Raw genomic sequence first — 22,478 nt, 5'->3', positions numbered from 1 at the left:
AATCTCTTGCTGTATCCATACCGACAAAAATATTCTCTCGGTAATACCGATGCGATTACAGTGGGAAAAGAAGAAATTAAAAAAATAAAAGGTACGATAACATGTCATTTATACAAACAAAGTTATAGATAGAATTAACCCATCAGTGAATTCCATTCATAATGTCATCGATAATATTTATTTTATGACCTAGCCAACAACCCCCCCTTTTCCTTCCCCCATTTCTTCTTCTTCTTCTTCCTCCCAGCTTTGCAACAAATAGCACCCCCTATTTTATCACAAATTAACCTCCCTCCATAAATTAGGCTGCTGTAACACTCAGTTTGTTATCATCTTTATTCTGATTTAAATTTTATTAAGGACTCTCTACATCAAGTAAGAAAAACTACCCATTTTTTGTTTGAAATTAAATTTTAAAATTTAATTTTTATTGCATATTTTTGTAGTATATGTATTTGTTTTTGGGTGTTTATTTTCTTATAGCTTTTTCTCAAATAAATTTGTTGTATGAATGTATAATTTGTACTTGATAGAGTTTGTTTGAGATTTTAATTTTTTTTTGTAAATTGATGAAATTTATTTTGAATTTTTAACTTAGGTGTTTTGTAATGAATTAAATAATGGCTTATTTAATGGACTTATTTTATATTTTGTCAATTTTATTATTGATTTGAAAGTTTTGGTAAATGTATAGAAATTTGGATTTATGTAGATAATTGATAATGAATTAAGAGTACTATTAAAACAAATTGAATAAGTTTGAGTTAAACAAATGTTAGCTAATTTATTTAGTTTACATAATTAATTAATAAATGTTGTTGTCAATATTCTATATAGGTTTGATATAGGTAATGGATGATCGTTTATTGATGTATCAAGATTTTCCCAAAGGGTTGCACATGATGGATTATTGTAATGATGTTGAGGGTTTTATTAATTATGCACTATGAGAAATATTAATGGAGGTGATATTAGATGTTTATATAAGAGGTATAAGAATAAAAAGTTTATTAAACCAGATGTTGTAATAATACATCTTCTATATAAAGGGTTCATGGAAAAATACTTATATTAGTTTGCATACGGAGAACCATATGTCCTTATGAGACCATGATAGAAAGGATGGTAGGGTTAACTTCTAGTTCTAACAATGTGCATAAAGTAGAGGTGAGAAAAAAAACTGAAAAACCGATTGAATTAAGCAAACCGAAAAAACCGAACCGTGAAAAAAAACCGATTAAAATTTTGAAAAAACCGACCGATTCGGTTTGGTTCTAATTTTATAAGCCTAAAACCGAAAAAACCAAACTAAACCGAAACAGGAAAAAAACCGAGCCAAACCGGTTTGAACCAGTTTTGTCCTAAAAAAACCGAACCGAAATGAAACCGGTCGGTTTGAACCGGTTTCAGTTCGATTTCAGTTTTTTTTAAAAAAATGTTGGTTTGGTTACTTTTTTTTTATAAAAACTGAACCAAATTAAAAATGATCACCCCCTAGCATGGAGTTGTAAATGACAACTGTAATCCTTATAAGAATATAATTATGGATGCGATGAGAATGAATCAGAGTTGTGCAAGTGAATATCTAATCATAAATGAATAACCTAATGGAGACGCGACCATATTTTTTTTTTTATCTTTTGAAAGATTCCAACAAATCATTATGGGATGAGTGCATAAATCACAGTAAATTATTAGTCGTTGCATAGATGTTCACAATCAAGTCAAATCATAGGTTGAGTGAGACTGATTATGACAAAATTGTCGATTAAAAGAAAAGCATTTTACCTAAACAGAAGAAGTGAAAAGATAAATTTATACTGCTAAATCTATGATAAAACCACTTAACCTAGGATACCAGAAAATTAACATGTGTCAAAACTTTTGCATGTTATACTACCTTGAAAATACAGAGTTGACTGAGTTCAAAACATATGGGCGTGCTCATTGTAAACCCAGAACTAGTAGTGGAAGGACTTTTGTTGCATATAGAAAACTTAGATACTTCTCAATCACACTTAGACTGCAAAGATTATTCGTGTCTTCAAAGACTGCTGAGCATATGACACATTGGATGGAGTGATGGTGCACCCTTTCGATGGTGAAGGCTTGCAACATTTTAATATGGTGCATCCTTATTTTTAATGGAATCAAGGAACATGCATCTTGGGTTATGTATAAATGAATTCAATCCATTCGAGTCATTTGTTACTCCTTATTCTGGTTAGCTAGTGATACTCATAGTTTATAACTTACTACCGGGGATATGTATAAAGCCGGAGTTCGTATTTTTATTTACGGTTATAATCGGTCCTAATAGTCTTAGTTAGAATATAGATGTTTGTCTTTCACCGTTGTTTGATGAGTTAAAGTAGTTGTGGGCATCTAGGATTTTGACTTATGATGTATCGATGAAACAAAATTTTTAGATGAAGGCACTTTGATGTGGATTATCAATAATTTTCCTGCGCATGGAATGATTTCTAGTAGAAACACGCATGAAAAATTAGTATGTCCATATTGTAAGGAAAATAACAAGGCCTTCATGTTAACAAATGACGATAAAACATTTTTTATTGCCACCGGCGGTTCTTGTCAGTAGAGCTAAAAGGGTTGTTACACTACCTCTACCATCAGGCGAAGAATTATATGGCATGGTGTCGCAGTACGATGACATTTTCTTTGGTTTTCAATCCAGTAAGCAGAAGTTTTCTGATTTTAGTTTATTCATAATTGGGTAAAGAGATGTATTTTCTGAGAGTTTCTTTATTGGAAGACCAATCTCCTCCGTCACAACCTTGATATCATGCATAATGAAAAGAATGTGTTTGGAAATATTTTTAACACAATTATGGATGTGAAAGGGAAGACAGATAACAACATGAAGGCTTGAATGAATATACTTTGTTTTGTTGCCATAAAAAATATGGAGTTGATTTTTGATGGATCACGGGTCACAAAACCCAAATCCAACTTTGCCTTAGGTAAGAATGCACAACTATTGGTCTACCAATGACTTAAGAGTTTAAGTTTTTCTGATGGATATCTTTCGAACATATCTAAATTGATGAATTTGAAGGATTACAAATTGTATGGAATGAAGTGTTATGATTGTCACGTGTTTATACAAAATCTAATTCAACTAACTTACTAGGATTTATTGTCATAAGGGATATGTGATGCACTCACTGAGATCAGTCACTTTTTTAGAGATATATGCTTCAATAAGTTGCAAACACAACACATAAAGAGACTTGAAACAAATATCATCAAGAGAATCCACAAACTTGAGATATTCCCTCCATCGTTTTTCGATTCAATGAAGCATTTACCCTTATATTTATCGGTTGAGGTAAAAATTAAAGGCCTAATTCAATATAGATGGATATATCCATTCGAGATGTTAGATATTACATATACATCATAATTAAAATTCATTTTTTTTAATTTGGAAACATTTCTTTGATTCTATATAGGTACTTTAATATTCGTTTTTTGATTCATTTTTTTAATATTTTCTCATTCTAGATTACCTCTATGAAAAAATACCGTGAAGGGAAGATACTTGACAAAAATTGAATTCAGACATGCACATAATTATGTATTATTTAATTGTGATGAACTGAGACCTTTTATTTAATAAATATAATAATTAACATGTTATTTTTAAACAATTTATCTCTTATACTATCATAAATTGATAAATTATTGAATTCCTCATGAGCAACATGATCAATTTTTATTATCCAAAAACTCACAGCTGACTAAATTCTAATTTTTTTTATTACAAGATAAACAATTTTCCATGTGGTTCATAACACATGTAAGGACTGTTTAATTATTCTTATCTCTCGAAATACTTAATTTCATTACACATTTCTTATTAAATGTTAATGGTTGTAATTTATGTACTGGGTTTATCAAATTGGGTGAAAATGTTATTGTAACTTTGAATTTACTAAGTCTAAGTCCTTAAAGAAAGGTGAAGTGCTATGATAGGTATTTCATTAATGAACATTTTTTTTTCATATTGAAGAGTATGGTCAGAGTAAAAAGACATATAACAGTAGAGTATGTGTTAAATGATCGACTTTTAATGAGTTCAAAGTTGACTACTATAAGAAGTTAAAAAAGGTTATTGAGTTGCAATATCATAGCGATCAGAATAGAGTTATTTTTCCTTAAATCCTATTGGTATGATATCACTAATAGAGAGTAGATCCCCATCATGGTTCGATCAAATTTATTATAAAGGCTAGACTCTGTAACGTCAACGATGTCTTTATTTTCACCAAACAATGCCATCAAGTTAATTTTATATACACTCATTCGTTTAGAAAGGATCATTTGAGAGTTGATTGATTATCCATAGTAAAAACCAAATCCAAGAGTCATGTCTAGGTTTTTTAGGATGATAACAATGAAGTAACTATGGGATATTATGTCTAACAACTTGATGAGTTAGTTGATTCATATCGAGTTACTCCGTTTACTGACTTAGAAGAAAACTCAAATTTTTGTGTTAGTGAGAAGACTTTTGTTGATGTTAATATTAAGGAGTTAAATGATATTTTGAGAACCATTCGACATACAAAAATCGATGAAGATGATGATAGCGATGAAATCTATGTAGAAGATTGCGATGAAGATGACAAAGATGAAATTGAAGAAGAAGAAGAAGAAGAAGAAGACAATTTTGATTAATATGTAATGAAATTAACTTTAATGTAATGAAAATGACATCAATTTATTATTACTTGATAGGGAAACATTTATTTTCTATGATTTTATTATTATACATAGAACTGATGTTATTGTGTTGTGCGTGTTATTGTGATTTTGAGTATTTTCAGGATGGATAGATAAGAAATACAAATACAATCTGGCCACAAAAACTCTTTTATACCAATGGAATTACTAAAAAAATGTAAAATACCAACTAATCCACCAATGGATCGAGCTCATCAATATGTTCCTGAAAGCTTGAGAACCATTCACTTCTTAATGACATTGTTCATGGTGTCCATTACATATGGGATCATCAACGATTAGTGACCATCAATATTTTCCCAAGACCTTTGGAACTATTTACTTCTCGATGGCATTGCTCATGATGTCTATTACATACAAGATCACCGATTGTTAATTTTCACTAGTGTTTTTCAAATAGCTTTGGATTTGGTCACCTCTCAATGATACTATTCCTTATGTTCATTACATACGGGATCACCAATGATTAATGTCTGTTGATATTTTCTCGAGAGTTTTGGAATCATTCACTTCTCAATAACAATATTAATTATTATTCCTTTCAGTCAAAATCATCAACATATTGAAAAACTACTAGGAAAGAGAAGATGTAGAGCAAGGTCTTGACGTTGGCTGATTTAAAAAGGCATCCTCGTTATAGCAAAACCTGTTTTTCTTAATTTAGTCAAAAATGGAAAGTCATCAATGATATTTGGGGGGTTCTAAATATTTTCAAATAAATTGGAAATTTCAATTAAATATTCTAGGCAAAATCACAGATAAAAAAATGTTAAAAATACATTACCACATATAATATGGTCTGAGCAAAATATATTCAACATATAATGTCCAAGCATTTCATGTGACGGTCACAATTTAGCTCAAAGAACCAGAATTGGTGGATTCCTAGTTTCATTACCACACACACTAGCGGATTCATTTTGTTTGCTTTGCATGCAAAGTACATGGTAAGATTCTTTTTTTAACACATTATTTTTTTTTTAATTTTTTTGTTTTATATTAATATGTTTAATTAACAGTTTTCTCTTGTAAACTACGGTTTTTAGACATGAACCAAGTTTGATGGAGCTTTTTGCAGAATGCATGTGTGAAATGATGACCGTCAAAAAATGGTGTTCATCTTGTGGATAGTCAAGCTCAACACTTTATGATATGTTGGATTTCAACAATTTCTTTTCTTAAATTAATATTTTTTTGAATTTGTTGACTTTTTTTAGGATACATTTAACTCCTGGTTGAAGGAGAGATACGTGGATGATCTTTCAACTCATCTAGAACTCGATCTAAATTTATGGTTGGAGGTATGATCGTTCGGTGGACTTGATAAAAATCAGGTGTACGATATCTCAAACACTATGGCCAAGGAATCACGAACAACCCGAAGTGTGTCAATCATTGGATGCTCGTAATTGGTTTTAAGCACTCAAACTCTAGAGTTCGAGGTGATTTTAGACCAATAAGTTCAAGCTCGATCAGCCTATCTTGCTGTTGAGATAGAATGACTCAGTGCTAAGAAAGTGACCAAACTCCATCGATTGGTAATGGAGATCAAATCACAAATGAGTGGTACATGTCCTCTCTTTTATTGGCCCACGGTCTTGACGAAGACCCGCCTCCTCCTCCTTCTTAAACCTTTCTATTATAGATTAATTGTATTTGAACTTATAAATTTTTAAATTTGTAATAAATATTTGATTTTTATTTTAATTTGATTTCTTTTAGTTATTTTCTACTTATGTTTAATAGATTTTTTTTAAAATACTTTTAAAAATATAACTGATGGTCTTACCGACAGATTAAGTCCATTTGTATATTCCAGATAGTTGATAAAGAATTACTATAAATGCTTATGTGCCATTGTTTAATCACTGATGATTTTATTTCATCGGTAATATTAAAAAAAAACTCACAGTTGGCATTACCTATGTTTTTTTTAGTGATATGTAAAGTCACTGATGAAAATACCGACGTATTAAAATGGATAATTTTTTTTGGTTTGACGTGTTTTGTTCGTCTTTAAATCCGTCGATAATGTTATTACAGATGAACTCACTGACAGACCATAAATCATCTATGATAAGTTTTCTGACATTATTTTTGTATGTGAGCTCGTTGGTAAATGTCATGCTAACAAGCTCAGTGTCTAATCACCGACAAAATATTTCATCAATAAATTGAAAAATTCTGGTAGTTTATATTACAACAAAATTAGACATTCATATATATGCAAACCAACAGATAAAATTACAGAGAAAATGAGGGGTTTTTTTTTTTTGTCAAAATTGTCTTTTTTTATTATTTTTTTTAAGAATAAAATGGGTTTTTTAATTAGCAATGTAGTTTATTGAATAAAAAGGAACAACAATAAAAAACAAATACCACAAAAAATATAATGATTGAAACTGAAAAGGAAAAATGTATACTTTAAACAAAAACCAAATTTTCTTATCCTTGCATTTGTTTTTCATTTTATGAAAAAAATATAATTTTATGAGAAGTTTTGTTTTTGAAGTAAAAACTCACTATAGTTGTTATAGCAAGTCTCAATTATTATTTTTTTAAATCATGAATCAATCATTTTTATACACATATATGAAAAAAAAGAAAAATAAATTAAGGAAAGTTATATAAAAACTTTATAATAAAATAACTTAAATATTATCTTAATTAATTAATTTTGTATCAGTAAACTGGTTGGGTCTCCTGCCACCTCTAGTGACCTAAACATCAAGTTTCACGTTTTGAAACCCAAAAAACTTCTTATAAACCTTAATAAATCTATTTCAAACCCCAAACAAGCATATAATCTAACTCTTTAGTTATTATTATAACAACAATTAAATGAAAGTTAGATAGTACCAAAGAAAGAAATCTTTGAACATTCGGGTTGAGTTTTGTATTGTGCAATGGTCAGGTAGACTAAACGCGCGATTGTGTAGAACCATGCTCACGTATAGGTCAGTTTGTGTAAGAAAACCTTGTCTTACTCTTACTACAATTTCTTTAGGTCAGTTTGTGTAAGAAAACCAAAATTTAGCTGTCAATTTCGATTTTTTATAGAGAGGTCTTGCTCACGTATTCCTTAAGAACATCACCAAGCTCGCCATTGGCAATCGTCATCTGTTTATCAATGCAAATCGTCACAGAACGGGCCATGTGAAATCGTAACAACAAGCGTCAGTTTTCTGTGCCCATCGTTGTCTGTAAAACCATTCTCAACACGCCCCGAGTACCCACAAAACCCCACCCTCAATTTGAGCAACAAAAATCAATCCAGCCCACACACTTCTCTTTCCATACAATTCCAGCAATTAAGATGGGAGTCATGGGAGTACGTACAGCCTCACATCCTCTTTGTCACCTTCCCTGCTCAAGGTCACATAAATCCAGCCCTTCAATTTGCCAAACGTTTAGTAGCCATTGTTGCACATATCACCTTTGCTACGAGCACGGGTGCCGAACAGCAGATGTCCAAAACCGGAACTTATCCCAAAGGCTTGATGATGGTTCCGAACATGGGCTCAGACCCGTTGATGTTATGGAACACTACTTCACCGGGCTAAGACGTGCTGGCTCAAAATCTCTGGCTTAACTTATCGTGGCAAGTTCCAAGACTGGTCAACCATTTATTTGTGTGGTTTACTCCAATCTCATACCTTGGGGGGCTAAGGTGGCACGTGAACTAAACCTTCCGTCAATACTTCTTTTGAACCATTCTCCTGCTGTTTTAGACATCTTCTACTATTACTTCAATGGCTATGGTGATACTATTCAGGAGAATATCAATGATCCAACGTTTTCGCAGAAATTACCTGGATTACCTCCTCTTGGCAGTCGTGAGTTATCCTCATTTTTCAATTATAGAAAAACACATGCTTTTGCAATATCAATAAATAGAGAGTACATAGAAGTCCTTTGATGAAGAAACCAACCCCAAAGTTCTTGTCAATACCTTTGATGCATTAGAGTGTGAGGCTTTGAATTCAATAGGCAAGTTTAATTTGGTTGGTGTTGGCCCTCTGATTCCATCAGCCTTTTTGGATGGAGAAGATCCAACTGATACTTCCTTTGGTGGTAATCTTTTTCAAGGCTCAAAGGACTATATATATAGAATGGCTTAATTAACACGAAGCCCGAATCCTCTGTGATTTATATATATCATTTAGAAGCAGATCAGTTCTATCAAAGCCACAAAAGGAGGAAATGGCTCGTGCTTTGCTAAATACTGGCCGTCCATCCACTACAAGATTTCATAGTTTTATCGACGGAACTATTCGGCCAGTCTGTGATTTAGATTTTGTCGGTAATTTTTTTACCGACGACATCCCCGATGGAAACCGTCTGTCGGCTGTTCTTTTGTTTGTAATACCTAATTCCATCGCTACATCGGTCAGTAAAAAAAAAATAGTTGCCGATGGTTTTATAGACGGAAATTGTGTGAAAAAAAATTCTCGCTTGAAATATACCGACGGATTGATTTTGTCGGGGTAGTGTCATATCCAGTAAATATTTTTCAGCTCGCGGTTAAATGCCGAAAGACTATAGCCCTCGGTAACTTTGTCGATGAGTGTGTGAAATACCGATAAAATATACCCGTTTGTTAATTCGTTGGTGATTGTGGCATTTGCACCAAGCTACTGTGAAATGCCGACGGAAACATTCTGTCTGTAAATTCATAGGTTCGATTGGCATTTCCCGCTTTTTGTCAAATGTTGACGGATACAGTTCGTCGGTAAAACCCTCGGTGATTATTTTTAAATATTTTTTAAAAAATTATTTAGAATACATAATATAAAATTATATAAATTAATAGTAAAAAAAACCAACTATGCAAATAAAAATTTTATTAGACATTAAAAACAAAAAAAATTAAAGTTAAACAATATTCATTACAAATTGAATGTGTTCAAAAAAAATATTAAATTAACTATTAAATTTAAATAATATTCATTACAAATTAACATAATGGTGTAGCAGGAGGAGGAGGAGGAGGCTGGTTGTTATACGGCAAAAAAGGAGGAGGCACACATGTATCACCACTCTGTGATGTCATGTTCATGACCATTTGGCGAAGTTGTTCATAATTTGCTGAGAGTTGTTCATTAGTCGTCGATAGGTGGTTGTATTTTTCGGTGAGCTGAGCTGTGTGTTACTGCAAAGCCACAAACTCCTTTGATTGGGTGCTCGATACTGATTGGAAGCTCTCAATGGTTGAGACACTATGGGCCGCCCGCAAGTTCTCTCCTGTAGTGTTGGAGAGTACATACACCCGATTTTTATCGGGTCCACCGAACGATTCAACCTCCATCCATAAATCCGGATGGGTCGAAGGATTGTCCCCATATCTCTCCATCAACCGGCTATTATAGGTCTCCTGAAAATGAAAAAAGAAATCATCATAGTCAATTCAATAAAAATAATAACTTACAAAATAAAATGGTTGAACAAACATACCACAAAGTGTTGAGCAAGGTTATCAACGAACTGTTACGTTCCCTTTTGGCAGTCTTGACTCCGCACGTGTCTCAACAAACAGCTCCATTGAACTCGGCTCACGTCCAAGAGACGTAGCCTGTAATGAAAAAAAATTAATCAACAACAAATTAATTGAACGATATATTTCATTTAAATTAATCTTACCATCCGTTTCGTATGTGCAGCAAATGGAACGAAGCCGTCGATGTGTGTTGTCACCAAGCCATAAATTGGTCGATTCTGGTTGCCAGCACTGGACTATAAGCGTCGTATGAGCCGCTCAGACATCACGTGCTCAAGATATTGCGGGCATATATTTTCCGAGATGTATATCAATTTGAAATCCCTCCAAACCGCTACGTCGTTCCAGCCTTGAAGACCATTATCTCTCGCGATTTTTTTTTCTCCTTAAAAATCTTGTATTGTTTTCGATGTTACCTAGTTGCCACGTGATTTTTCCACACCCTCCTCACAACAGTGTCATGCACACTGTCCTAGTCGAATTTATCCTGTGTATAAATAATTGATTTTAAATAAAAATAATAATTGATTTACAATTATATTAATAATTTGTTAGAAATAAGTCGAAATTAGAAATTAACATCAACCTCAAATCTGTCAAACCATGCATCAATTTGAGGTATCCATTCCAAATGTCTGGATACCTGACTCCGTTGAAATAATTGAATCTCTATCGACGATTTAAACGCCGATGATATTACTCGGGCGACCTTAATATTTGTGAACCTGAAAATAAAATAAATTAATGAAATATTGATTAGTTGTTCATAAATTATGTTATAATTTTTTTAAAAAAACTAAAACCTTAACAAATTTACATTGAAAGGTCGTCATTGAATTGGTTCCGTTGCGAAGGCACGCCGCCTCTGCGCTGTGAAACCACACTGGAAGAGGCAACATCGGTTGACAGCGCAGGTGCCTCTTCTTGACAGGCACCTAAGGATATGTCATCCTCACTGCTAGAAGAACTAGCTGCGACTATACGTGAGCGACGAGCTGTGGATTTCGTTCTACGCATCTACACAATTTTATACAAATAATTATATAATTAAATTCGAATGTTAAAAAAATTCAGCAACACCTCCCCTACACTAGAGACTAGCCAAACTTTTCAAACCTGTAAGTATTGACAATAGCCATAACCAATTGACCCCATCTATACTAATATTGTATATAACATAACATCTATACAAATAACATCCATACTAATTACAAGGTAAATTCAACATTAACAATTACAATTCAACAAATTATCAATTATTATGGAAATACAAACAATAAAATATATTCAATAAATTAAAAAAAAAACTCTAGACTAACAATTAAATTAATGGAAATAATTAAACACAAATCATGCAATAATAGAGTAAAATTGAGAGAAAATAATTAAATTTATTCCAACATATTCAATTACCAATTACAAGGTAAATTCAACATTAACAATTACAATTCAACAAATTATTCAATTATTATGGCAATACATACAATAAAATATTGCCAATAAATTCAAAAAAAAACTCTAGACTAACAATTAAAATTAATGTAAATAATTAAACACAAATCATGCAATAATAGAGTAAAATTACTAGTTATTCCAACATATTCAATTACTAATTCTAAGGTAAATTCAACATTAACAATTACAATTCAACAAATTATTCAATTATTATGGCAATACAAACAATAAAATATATTCAATAAATTAAAAAAAAAACTATAGACTTTTGGAATGAAATATACTTACCTTAATAATATGTTTATTTCAAGACTTTATCAACATTATAAAAATACACCAAAACAAAAAAAATAACAAAAATAAAAATAGCTAAAACAAAGAGAAAAAAATCCTTAAAGTAAAATGAAATAGAGGAAACACATACCTTTTAATTTGATGAAGATTCAAGTAGAGATTACAAGCAAAACAAACAAAAGTCTTGAAGGAAATGAGAGGAAAAAAATTGAAAATGAAAGGGGAATAATAGAGCAGATGAAAATAATGAACTGAAGGAGCAGTCGCTGAGATTTATAGTGTAGTTTTACCAACGGATTCACCGACGACAATTAAAAAAAAATATTATTTTAAATTTTTCCGTCGGTGACGTTTCGAAAATCCGTCGGTAAATTTTGAATTTCGCACCATCATTTTTAATTACCCTCCATATTTTTCATCATTCATTGGTAATTCCGTCAGCAAACTGATGCAGTCAGAGATGCATTTAATGCCCTGCCCTTTGGAATTCACACAGTTTGTCGGTGATTTTGTCGGTAATTTTGACCCGCCTACAACATATCGACGGACTGGAATCCATCTGCAACGTCGTTGGTGATTGTGGCATTTCTAGTAAATATTTTTCAACTTTCTGTGAAATGTCGGCGGACGGTAGTCCGTCTGCAAAGTCGTCAATGATGGCGGCATTTCTAGTAAATATTTTTTAACTCTCTGTGAAATACCGACGGACATGAGTTCGTCGGTATGAACATCGGTGTTAGTGCGTTGTACAAGAAATATGATGTTTGTATTGCCTATTTACATTCTTGCAAACATTTAAATGATAAACTATTCATCACACAAAACAATAACAACAATGCTTAAACAATACAAACTTATAAAATAAATATTTTATGTTACAAAATATATCATCCATAATATATATTACATGAAAAAAATGTTTTATATATGGCTTCATTCTGATAGTTAGTCAGAATTTACTTCTTCTTCTTCGTCAATTGACTAGTCATCACCTTCATCGCAATCTTCAATATGGATATCATCATCTTCATCGACATTTACTTGTTCGTTAGAGCTCAAAACAATATTCAACTACTCTGCGTCAATATCAACAAGACTATCATCGAAAACATGAAAATTTGAATTTTCTTCCAAGTCAATCGAAGGAGCAACTCGATATGGTTCAACTAACTCACTAACTTGAAAGACTTCATCTCGCACACTTGTGTCTTCGTTCTCACCCTTAACAACCTCGACACGACCCCTAGGTTTTGTTTTTAAAATAGATAACCAATCAACTCTTGATCAATCCTTTCTAAAGGAAGGGGTGTATGTGTAATAAACTTGTTGACATAGCTTTGTGAAAACAAAGACATTGTTTACGTTGCGGAGTCTAGCTTTTGAGTTGATTTCGACCATACCATAGTGCAGATCAACTCTGATTCCTCTGTCAGTCGTGTTATACCAATAGCATTTGAATAAAAACACTCTATTCTGCTCGCTATGATATTGCACTTCAATAACCTCTTCTAATCTACCTTAGTAGTCAACTTCTAACTCACTACTAGTCGATCCCTTAACATAAACACCGTTGTTGTATGTCTTTCTTCCATGCCCGTATTCTTTAGTATGGAACAGTGAGAATCTCATAATGTACATCAATGAATAGTGAGAATCTCGTAATGACATGCATACAATAATTTTGCAAGTGATAATGAGTTTGTGATAGTACTTACATGTGTTCTGAACCACGTGGCAAATTGTTCATCTTGTAATTGAAAGATCTGGGATTCGGTCAGCTGTGAGTTATTGGACAACAAATATTATCGATGTTACCTATAAGTTATAATGAGTGTATGATATTACAATATATAAACAGTATATTAGTAACAAAGTTTAATTAGTAGTACACATATATATACTTACTGAATAAAAGGTCTCAGCTCATCACAGTTAAATAGAACATAATTGTGTGTTTGTCTGAACTCTATTTCTGACAAATATCTTCCTCTTACAACATTTTTAGGTGTAGCTCATCCAGGATTGGAGAATATTGATAAGTTCCCACTAGAAGGCACTTCACGAACAAATACTTCTCCGTGTTCATACCAACACCGGTAATTCTCCATAAACCCTTTGTGTAGAAGATGCATCATTACAACATCTGGATGCAAATACTTTTTATTTTGACACTTCCTGCATAGACACCTGATATCGTCTCCAGTAAAATTTTTGGAAATAGATGTTGTGAAATTAATAAAACCCTAAACCCTGTTACAATAATCTATCATCCGTAATCCTTGAGATGAATCTCAATATATCCATAAACGATTATCCATGACTTCTATCGAACCTCTGTAAAATTATGATGACAACATGTATTAATTAACTCTGTTAGGCAAATAAATTTGCATTGCAAAAATATTGGTTTGCCTCGAGATTATCCAACAAAATAATTACAATTTCTCATAAATATTAAATATTCATTATCAATTATCAACGTCTATACAAATTAATACATATAAATTTACAGAAATTACAACTCCGCAATATCATTGATAAAAATTAAAACGGGCCGTTAAACAAGCTATTAATTATTTCAAAACAACACATGTAATTCGGTAATTCAATAAAGTTTCAAAAATTTACAAACAAATACAATTTTACAAAATCTAAAACAAACCATAACAAGTATAAAATTATACATTCATATACTACAAGTTTGTTTGAGAAATAACAATAAAACATGTACATATACTAACAAAATACATATACTAAAAAAAACAATAAAATTGACATTTAAATGTTAAAATTGAAAAAGATAAAATTACTTACAAAAACTAATAAAATCCATCGGTAATTGTGACCACAAATTACTGACAGAAGTATTCTGTTGGTAATGCTGTTGGTATAAAGCGAATTTTCGATAGTGATTTTTGTGAGTCATAGAAAAAGATGAAGGAGAGGAGAAAGAAGAAGATAAGCTGAGTTGCAAGGAAGGGCTTGAAAAGTGAGGAAAGATAGTGCCATGGTGCTTTCAAGTGGAGGTTTTGCCACATCCATCAATAGGGTGTTTCGTGACACATTGTGAGTGGAACTCAACATTTGAGGTTTTGGCTTCTGGGGTGCCAGTGGTGGCTTTTCCACAATGGACTGATTAGTTGACGAATGCTAAGATGGTTGAAGATGTATGGAAGACAAGGGTGAGAGTCAGTGCTAACAAAGAAGGGATAGTTGAAGGCGAGGAGATAAAGAAATGCTTGGAGTTGGTCGTGGGAGGTGGAGAGCGAGGAAAGGAAAGTTCCTAGGATATCTCTATCCTATAGATTTCTTAAGGTATTTCAAACAATAGCTAAAACAATTATCACTTCTCAGTTTCAAATTGAATTCTAAATCATGCAGATGTTGGCCAAACACACGCAAGCATTACACATAGAATGAAATACTCAACATCTTAATATAATAATTCAATCGAAAAAATTGTTCACATATTCATAGTAAGGTTACATAAAAAATCCCAGAATAAAAGTCTACTCCATAGTTAAATTAAAGAGAAACAAACTTGATACGATGAACATCACTCAAAACCAGAGAATTTCAGTGGAAGAGATAGGTGTCCTCCCGGTCTTCAATATTTTTGCCTCTGTTCTTTTTGTTCCTCTTGGTCCGCGCCTCCTTTGTTTTGCTTTCTCTGTTATAGGGTTTCTCCCCGTCTCCATTCTGTTTTTCTTCTTTTATATTGTGGTTGTTCTACCCCTGCAGTAATGAGGAAAGTTTCCTTTTCTGCATTGAATTCCTTCCTACCCAGACATTGCGGGCCAGATTTGAGGTAGGAAAAGTGCGAATTCAGAGATCTTTATTTCTGGAGAAATTGTAGAGAATCAAATTTTCTTTCCAACGACACTGATCTTGCAATTTTTGGACCTCTGAGCGTTGAGATAAGGGGCATAAACCGAAACAGCCTGTGCAATGCAGGAATTTCTGGCTGGTTCAATCCTTGTTTTTCAACTCGTTTTTTAGGCTTCGAAACAACAAAACTGAGTTATATGCCCTTCATATGTTTTGTAGACCTTCATCTCAGCTATTTGAAAATGGTGACAAACATCTGGAACTAAGTTGTATAGCTTCTTTTGCAGCACATAATGAATCACTGTTCAGTTTCACTGCCGGGCTCTGTCTGTTCAGTAACCTAATATCTGAAAACACATTAATTTCTCACGAGGTCAATAGTTCAAAAAGAGATTCAACATTCTAATTTTCTTGTGCAACATATCCAAAATATTTAAAAATCAAGCATGAATAGTGGAAAATATACATGCTAAAAATTCTCTTATCAAATACCCCCAAACTTGAATGTTTGCTTGTCCTCAAGCAAAAAGGAAACCATGAAAGCAGAGTGCTTAAAGCTCATGATAAGTTCAACTTTGACATTTAAAAGGCTCTATCATGCAACATTCACTTCTTGACTTAGCTCATAGACAATATTAGATAATGGAAAACTAAGCATTCCTATTCTCTATGCAGACCGTTGTACAAACTTCCAACTCATCCATGTGCTTCATGTGTTTAGCATCCTTGAACCGTGCACAGTCATTCTGCCATTTTTTTTTTAAACAAGGTAGCCAACTTTAGGAGTAATAACACACTTTTGCTTGTCTTTTGATAAGGGTGATTTTTTTAAATTTATCACTTGTCTTTTGACGCGAATACAAACATTTGTGATGAATGCACCCGGTTACTTAACAGGTCATAAACTTAAAATGCTTTGCATACTCATATTTTAAGCTGCCGTTTGACGTAAAAGTAAACATTTGTGATGAATACTCCTAGTTACTAAGCAACTCAAAACATTGGAGTAGATACACATCATATACTTATTCATTCACTTTCATACTCATTATCACTCCTTGTTTTGATATTTTTCTTAGAGGGTAATAACAAGAAAGAACAGCACACTTATCTTTTATGCATAACTACATAATTCACATGACTGTGCTGGAAAAGTGTACTTCAATAATTCAACAGAAAATAGTCATGCTTAATCCAACTTTATAAGATATTATCCGCTCTAAGCCTAGGAATATCATGGATACATCATGAAGCACCTAAAAATGTCAAAGTTGGTCTTAAATGCATATCACTTTTCACCCTCTGTTTTCATGGTCCTAGTGTGCAGTGTCTTTCATAGTCAAAGCATGCAATGTCTCCCCCAAACTTAAATATCACATTGTCCTCAATGGAAAACAAAGAATAGAAAGGCTTACGAATACTTCCTTTCGACTATGTGGGTGTGAGTTTGTTGTTGCTCCTGGTTATTTGCTTGTATGATCAATCCCTGCACAACTCAATGAAACAAATAAGAGGGTTTTTTTTTTTGGGTTGCCTCCCAATCAGCGCTTAGTTATAGTCATTAGCTTGACTTTTCCATTTAGCTAAGATGAAGTGAGAGGGATATCATCCCTTTTTCCAATAGACTCTCCATTCTTATAATGCTTCAGACGCTACCCATTCACTGTGAATGTTCCCTTTTCATCATGAGTGACCTCTACTGCTCTATAAGGAAATACCTTCACAACCGTAAATGGTCCTGACCATCGTGATTTGAGCTTACTAGGAAACAGGCGGAGCCGTGAATTGAAAAGTAATACCTGCTGACCAGGGACAAACTCCTTGCGTACAATGTGTTTGTCATGCCATGCCTTGGTTCTTTCCTTGTATATCTTGGCATTCTCATAGGACTCATTGCGAAATTCATCCATCTCATTAAGTTGCAGGATTCTTTTCTCACCTGCAACCTGCAGATCCATGTTCAGTTGTTTCATTGCCCAGTATGCCTTATGCTCTAATTCAACAAGAAGATGGCATGCTTTTCCAAAAACTAATCGATACGGAGACATTCCTAATGGTGTTTTGAATGCTGTCCGATATGCCCACAATGCATCATCTAGCTTTCGTGCCCAATCTTTCCAAGAATTACTTATTGTTTTCTCTAAGATTTGCTTCACCTCTCTATTTGATACCTCTGTTTGGCCATTTGTCTGAGGATGATAAGCCAATGCTCGTTTGTGTCTGACTCCATACTTAGATAGCAATGCTTCAAACTGCTTGTTGCAAAAATGAGTTCCTTCATCACTGATGATGGCTCGAGGAGTACCAAATCTGGTAAAGATGTTCTTTCGTAGAAAATTAAGTGCCACCTTGCCATCATTTGTAGGCGTTGCAATTTCCTCGATCCACTTCGATACATAATCCACTGCTAAAAGAATGTATTTGTTGTTATATGATGAAGGAAAAGGTCCCATGAAATCGATGCCCCAAACATCAAATAATTCAACTTCTAGGATATTCTGCAGTGGCATTTCATTTCGTCGAGATATATTCCCAATATGCTGACATCTATCACAAGCAGTAACAAAAGCATGAGCATCTTTAAACATAGTGGGCCAATAAAAACGTTACTGCAAAACTTTGGCTGCAGTGTGCTGTGTTTCAAAGTGCCCCCCATATTCAAGTGTGTGGCAATGCTTCAATATGTTTGTCATTTCCTCTTCTGGAACGCACCTCCTAATGACTTGATCTGCACAATGCCGATAGAGTATCAGCTCCTCCCAGAAGTAGTGTTTGACTTCAAAAAAAAATTTCTTCTTTTGCTGGTAAGAAAAATCGGGTGGTATGATTTTACCTGTAAGAAAGTTGACATAATCTGCATACCAAGGAAAGAATTTGTTAGTGGAAATTGCTAAGAGTCTTTCATCAGGAAAACATTTATTTATAATCGTGAATTTAGGCTCCAACTGCTGTGTCAATTCTAGCCTTGAAAGATGATCTGCCACCATGTTCTCAGTCCCCTTTTTATCTTTAATTTCTACATCAAATTCTTGCAGTAACAGGATCCAACGGATGAGTCTAGGCTTGGCATCTTTCTTAGACACTAGGTGTCTAATTGCAGCATGATCAGTATACACCAGCACTTTGTTTCCCATCAGGTAAGGCCGAAACTCATCAAATGCATAGACCATAGCAAACAACTCTTTCTCGGTTGTGGTATAATTTAGCTGGGCATCGTTGAGTGTTCTGTTGGCATAATAAATGGTGTGAAACACATTATTTTTCCGCTGCCCCAGTACTGCTCCAACTGCATAATCACTTGCATCACACATAAGCTCAAATGGTTTCTCCCAATCCGTTGCAATTACAATAGGAGTTGTCACTAACTTCTTTTTCAACAGCATAAAGGCTGTCTTGCATTCCTCATCAAACTAAAACTTTGTGTCTTTTAGCAGCAGACTGCATAGCGGTTTGGATATTTTAGAGAAGTCTTTGATGAACCTCCTATAAAATCCCGCATGACCAAGGAAACTCCTAACCCCTTTTACTGTAGTTGGCGGCAAAAACTTGTCTATTGCTTCAATTTTAGCTCTGTCTACCTCTATTCCTTTTTCTAAAATCCGTTGCCCCAATACTATACCTTCCTTTACCATGAAGTGACATTTTTCCCAGTTCAATATCAAGTTTGTCTTTTCACAACGCTCCAAAACCAATGCCAACTTTGCAAGGCAGTCATCAAAAGAAGTTCCAAATACAGAAAAGTCATCCATAAAGATCTCAATGATTTGCTCCACCATATCTGAAAAAATAGCCATCATGCACCTCTGAAAGATAGCTGGTGCATTACACAACCCAAAAGGCATTCTTCTAAAAGCAAAAGTACCATAAGGGCAGGTGAAAGTGGTCTTCTCCTGGTCCTCAGGTGCGATGACTATTTGGTTGTATCCTGAATAACCATCTAGGAAACAGTAGAATTCATGCCCAGCTAACCTGTCCAGCATCTGATCAATGAATGGTAGGGGGAAGTGATCTTTGCGAGTTGCCTTGTTGAGCTTTCGATAATCCATGCAAATCCTCCATCCAGTTACCGGTCTAGTAGGTATCAAGTTGTTGTTTGCATCCTTTACCACTGTCATTCCTCCTTTCTTTGGCACAACTTGAACTGGGCTCACCCATGAGCTGTCAGAGATTGGATAAATAACACTAGCATCTAACCATTTCAGAACTTCTTTTCGGACTACCTCTTTCATGGTCGGGTTAAGCCTTCTATGATGTTCTACTGTTGGCTTGACTTCATCCTCCAACAGGATTTTATGCATGCAAATAGAGGGACTGATGCCTTTGATATTTGCCAATACCCACTCGAGAGCTGCCTTATGTTTTCTCAACACCCTCAACAATTTTTCTTCCTCTGTTTTGGTCAGCTTTGCAGAGACTATCACAGGATATGTGGAAGCTTCTCCAAGATATGCATATCGAAGGTGTTCTAGCAGAGGTTGCAATTCCAGAACCGGTGCTTGTTCACTGGTTGATTTTATTTTTGGTGCTGGTTGTCCCAAATCTTCAAAGTATCTTCTGCGGTTAGGTTCAAAAGAGTCCATCCAACATGTATATTCTGCTATTTCAGCATCCTCTTCTAGTACATTATTTACCAAACATGCTTCCAACGGGTCAGTTGGGAGCTTGACTTTGTCATTAATTAAAGAGTCCACCACTTGAATGCTGAAGTAACTCTCCTCCATCTCTGGCTGTTTGATGGCTTTGAACACATTGAAAATCACCTCCTCTTCATTCACCCTTAACCGCAGCTCCCCTTTCTTCACATCAATTAACGCACCTCCAGTGGCCAAGAATGGTCGGCCAAGCAAGATAGGAATCTCATTATCCTCCTCCATATCTAGTATGATGAAGTCTGCTGGAAAGATGAACTTGCCCACTTTCACCAGTATGTCTTCAATTATTCCCCTTGGATGCTTCAATGACCTGTCAGCTAGCTGCAGTGTTACTGTAGTTGGCCTTGCTTCACCTAAGCCAAGCTTCTTAAAAATAGATAAAGGCATGAGATTAATACTTGCTCCTAAATCACATAAAGCTTTTTCAAATATAGAATTTCCAATGGAACATGGTATAGTAAAACTCCCTGGATCCTTAAGTTTAGGAGGCAGTTTCTTCTGCAAAATGGCACTGCATTCCTTAGTAAGAGCAACAGTCTCATATTCCTCTAACTTTTTTTTGTTTGAGAGGATGTCCTTAAAAAATTTCAAATAGCTTGGCATTCGTTCAAGAGCATCTGCAAAAGGAATGTTAATCTGCAATTTTTTAAACACATCAAGAAATTTAGAAAATTGCTTATCAAGTTTATTCTTCTTGAGACGTTGTGGAAATGGAATTCTCTGCATTATTTCCTGTGTTGGTTCTGGCAGAGGATCAGATTTTTTCATATTCTGAAGTGGTTTGGCCACTTGCTCCTCCTCTTCTCTTCCTGCACTCTTGTTTCCAGCGGTCTGCTCCACTTCTTTTCCACTTCGTAAAGTTATGGCTTTGCATTGCTCCTTAGGATTAATTTCAGTTATGCTTGGTAGATTTCCTTGTTGTCTACCTGTGAGCATGTTGGCTAACTGACCAACTTGAACCTCCAAATTTCGAATAGAAGCTGCTTGGTTCTGCATATTAGTATTTGTTTCAGTCATGAATCTGCTGGTGTTGTTTGCTAATTGTGTCATAGCTTCTTCAAGATTTGATTTCTCTTTCATGTGCTCACTTGAAGATGGCATGACTGGATTCTTCATGACAATTTGATTGTTCCAAGAGAAATTAGGATGATTTCTCCAACCGGGATTATATGTTGCACTGTAGGGGTTGTTCTGCCGGCTGTAGTTTGACACAAAATGAGCATGCTCTGCATGAGAGAATGGGTTCCTAACCTGACACTCTTCATTTGTGTGATTTCCATGGCAAAAATCACACGTTGTATGGATGGCATTTGCTGACAGTTGAGTGGTTTTCAGTTGCTGAGTTAGTGAATGGACTTGAGCTGTTAATATCGTGATTGCATCAATTTTATGCATCCCAATAGTCTTCTTCTGTATGCTTCTTTCATTTGGCCATTGGTAATTGTTCATAGCCATTTCTTCCAATAAGTTGTGAGCATCATCTTGTGACTTACTCATAAAAGCTCCTCCTGAAGCTGCATCAATTAATGTTCTTGTGGAGGCATTCAATCCATTGTAAAAATTCTGCACCTGCATCCACTTCGGTAGTCCATGATAGGGGCATCGCTTGAGCAAATCCTTGTATCTCTCTCATGCCTCATACAATGGTTCACTCTCAAGTTAGGCAAAGTTAGCTATCTCAATATGCATTTTTGTTGTCTTGGCTGGTGGAAAAAATTTAGCAAGGAATTTTTGAGCTAAATCTTCCCATCTGATAATTGAATCTGCAGGCATGGAGTTTAACCAGTTCTTTGCTCTATCTCGCAAAGAAAATGGAAACAGTCTGAGACGAATGGCATCATCAGTAATGCCATTATGCTTAAATGTGTCGTAAATTTTCAAGAAACTTGCGATATGGGCGTTAGGATCATCACTTGGCAACCCATAAAACTGAATTGAGGTCTGAATCATCTGAAGTATTGCTGGTTTGATCTCAAAATTAT

The 22,478-nt window shown here is 34.3% G+C and overlaps 1 non-coding gene and 1 pseudogene across 1 annotated transcript; both read left to right on the top strand.

Moving 5' to 3' along the window:
• Nucleotides 1-7,713: 7,713 nt before the first annotated feature.
• Nucleotides 7,714-15,303, top strand: LOC133671522 (UDP-glycosyltransferase 75C1-like; annotated as a pseudogene).
• A 6,778-nt stretch (nucleotides 15,304-22,081) lies between these two features.
• On the top strand, nucleotides 22,082-22,187 carry LOC133672205 (small nucleolar RNA R71). Its single transcript, XR_009834798.1, has one exon. It is a non-coding gene; the product is annotated as a small nucleolar RNA R71 (small nucleolar RNA).
• Nucleotides 22,188-22,478: the final 291 nt, after the last annotated feature.

This window comes from Populus nigra, chromosome 13 (assembly GCF_951802175.1).
Source record: "Populus nigra chromosome 13, ddPopNigr1.1, whole genome shotgun sequence".
Lineage (NCBI taxonomy): Eukaryota > Viridiplantae > Streptophyta > Magnoliopsida > Malpighiales > Salicaceae > Populus > Populus nigra.
Note: the sequence above shows the minus strand (reverse complement) of the source record. Positions and strands in the feature narration are given on the sequence as shown.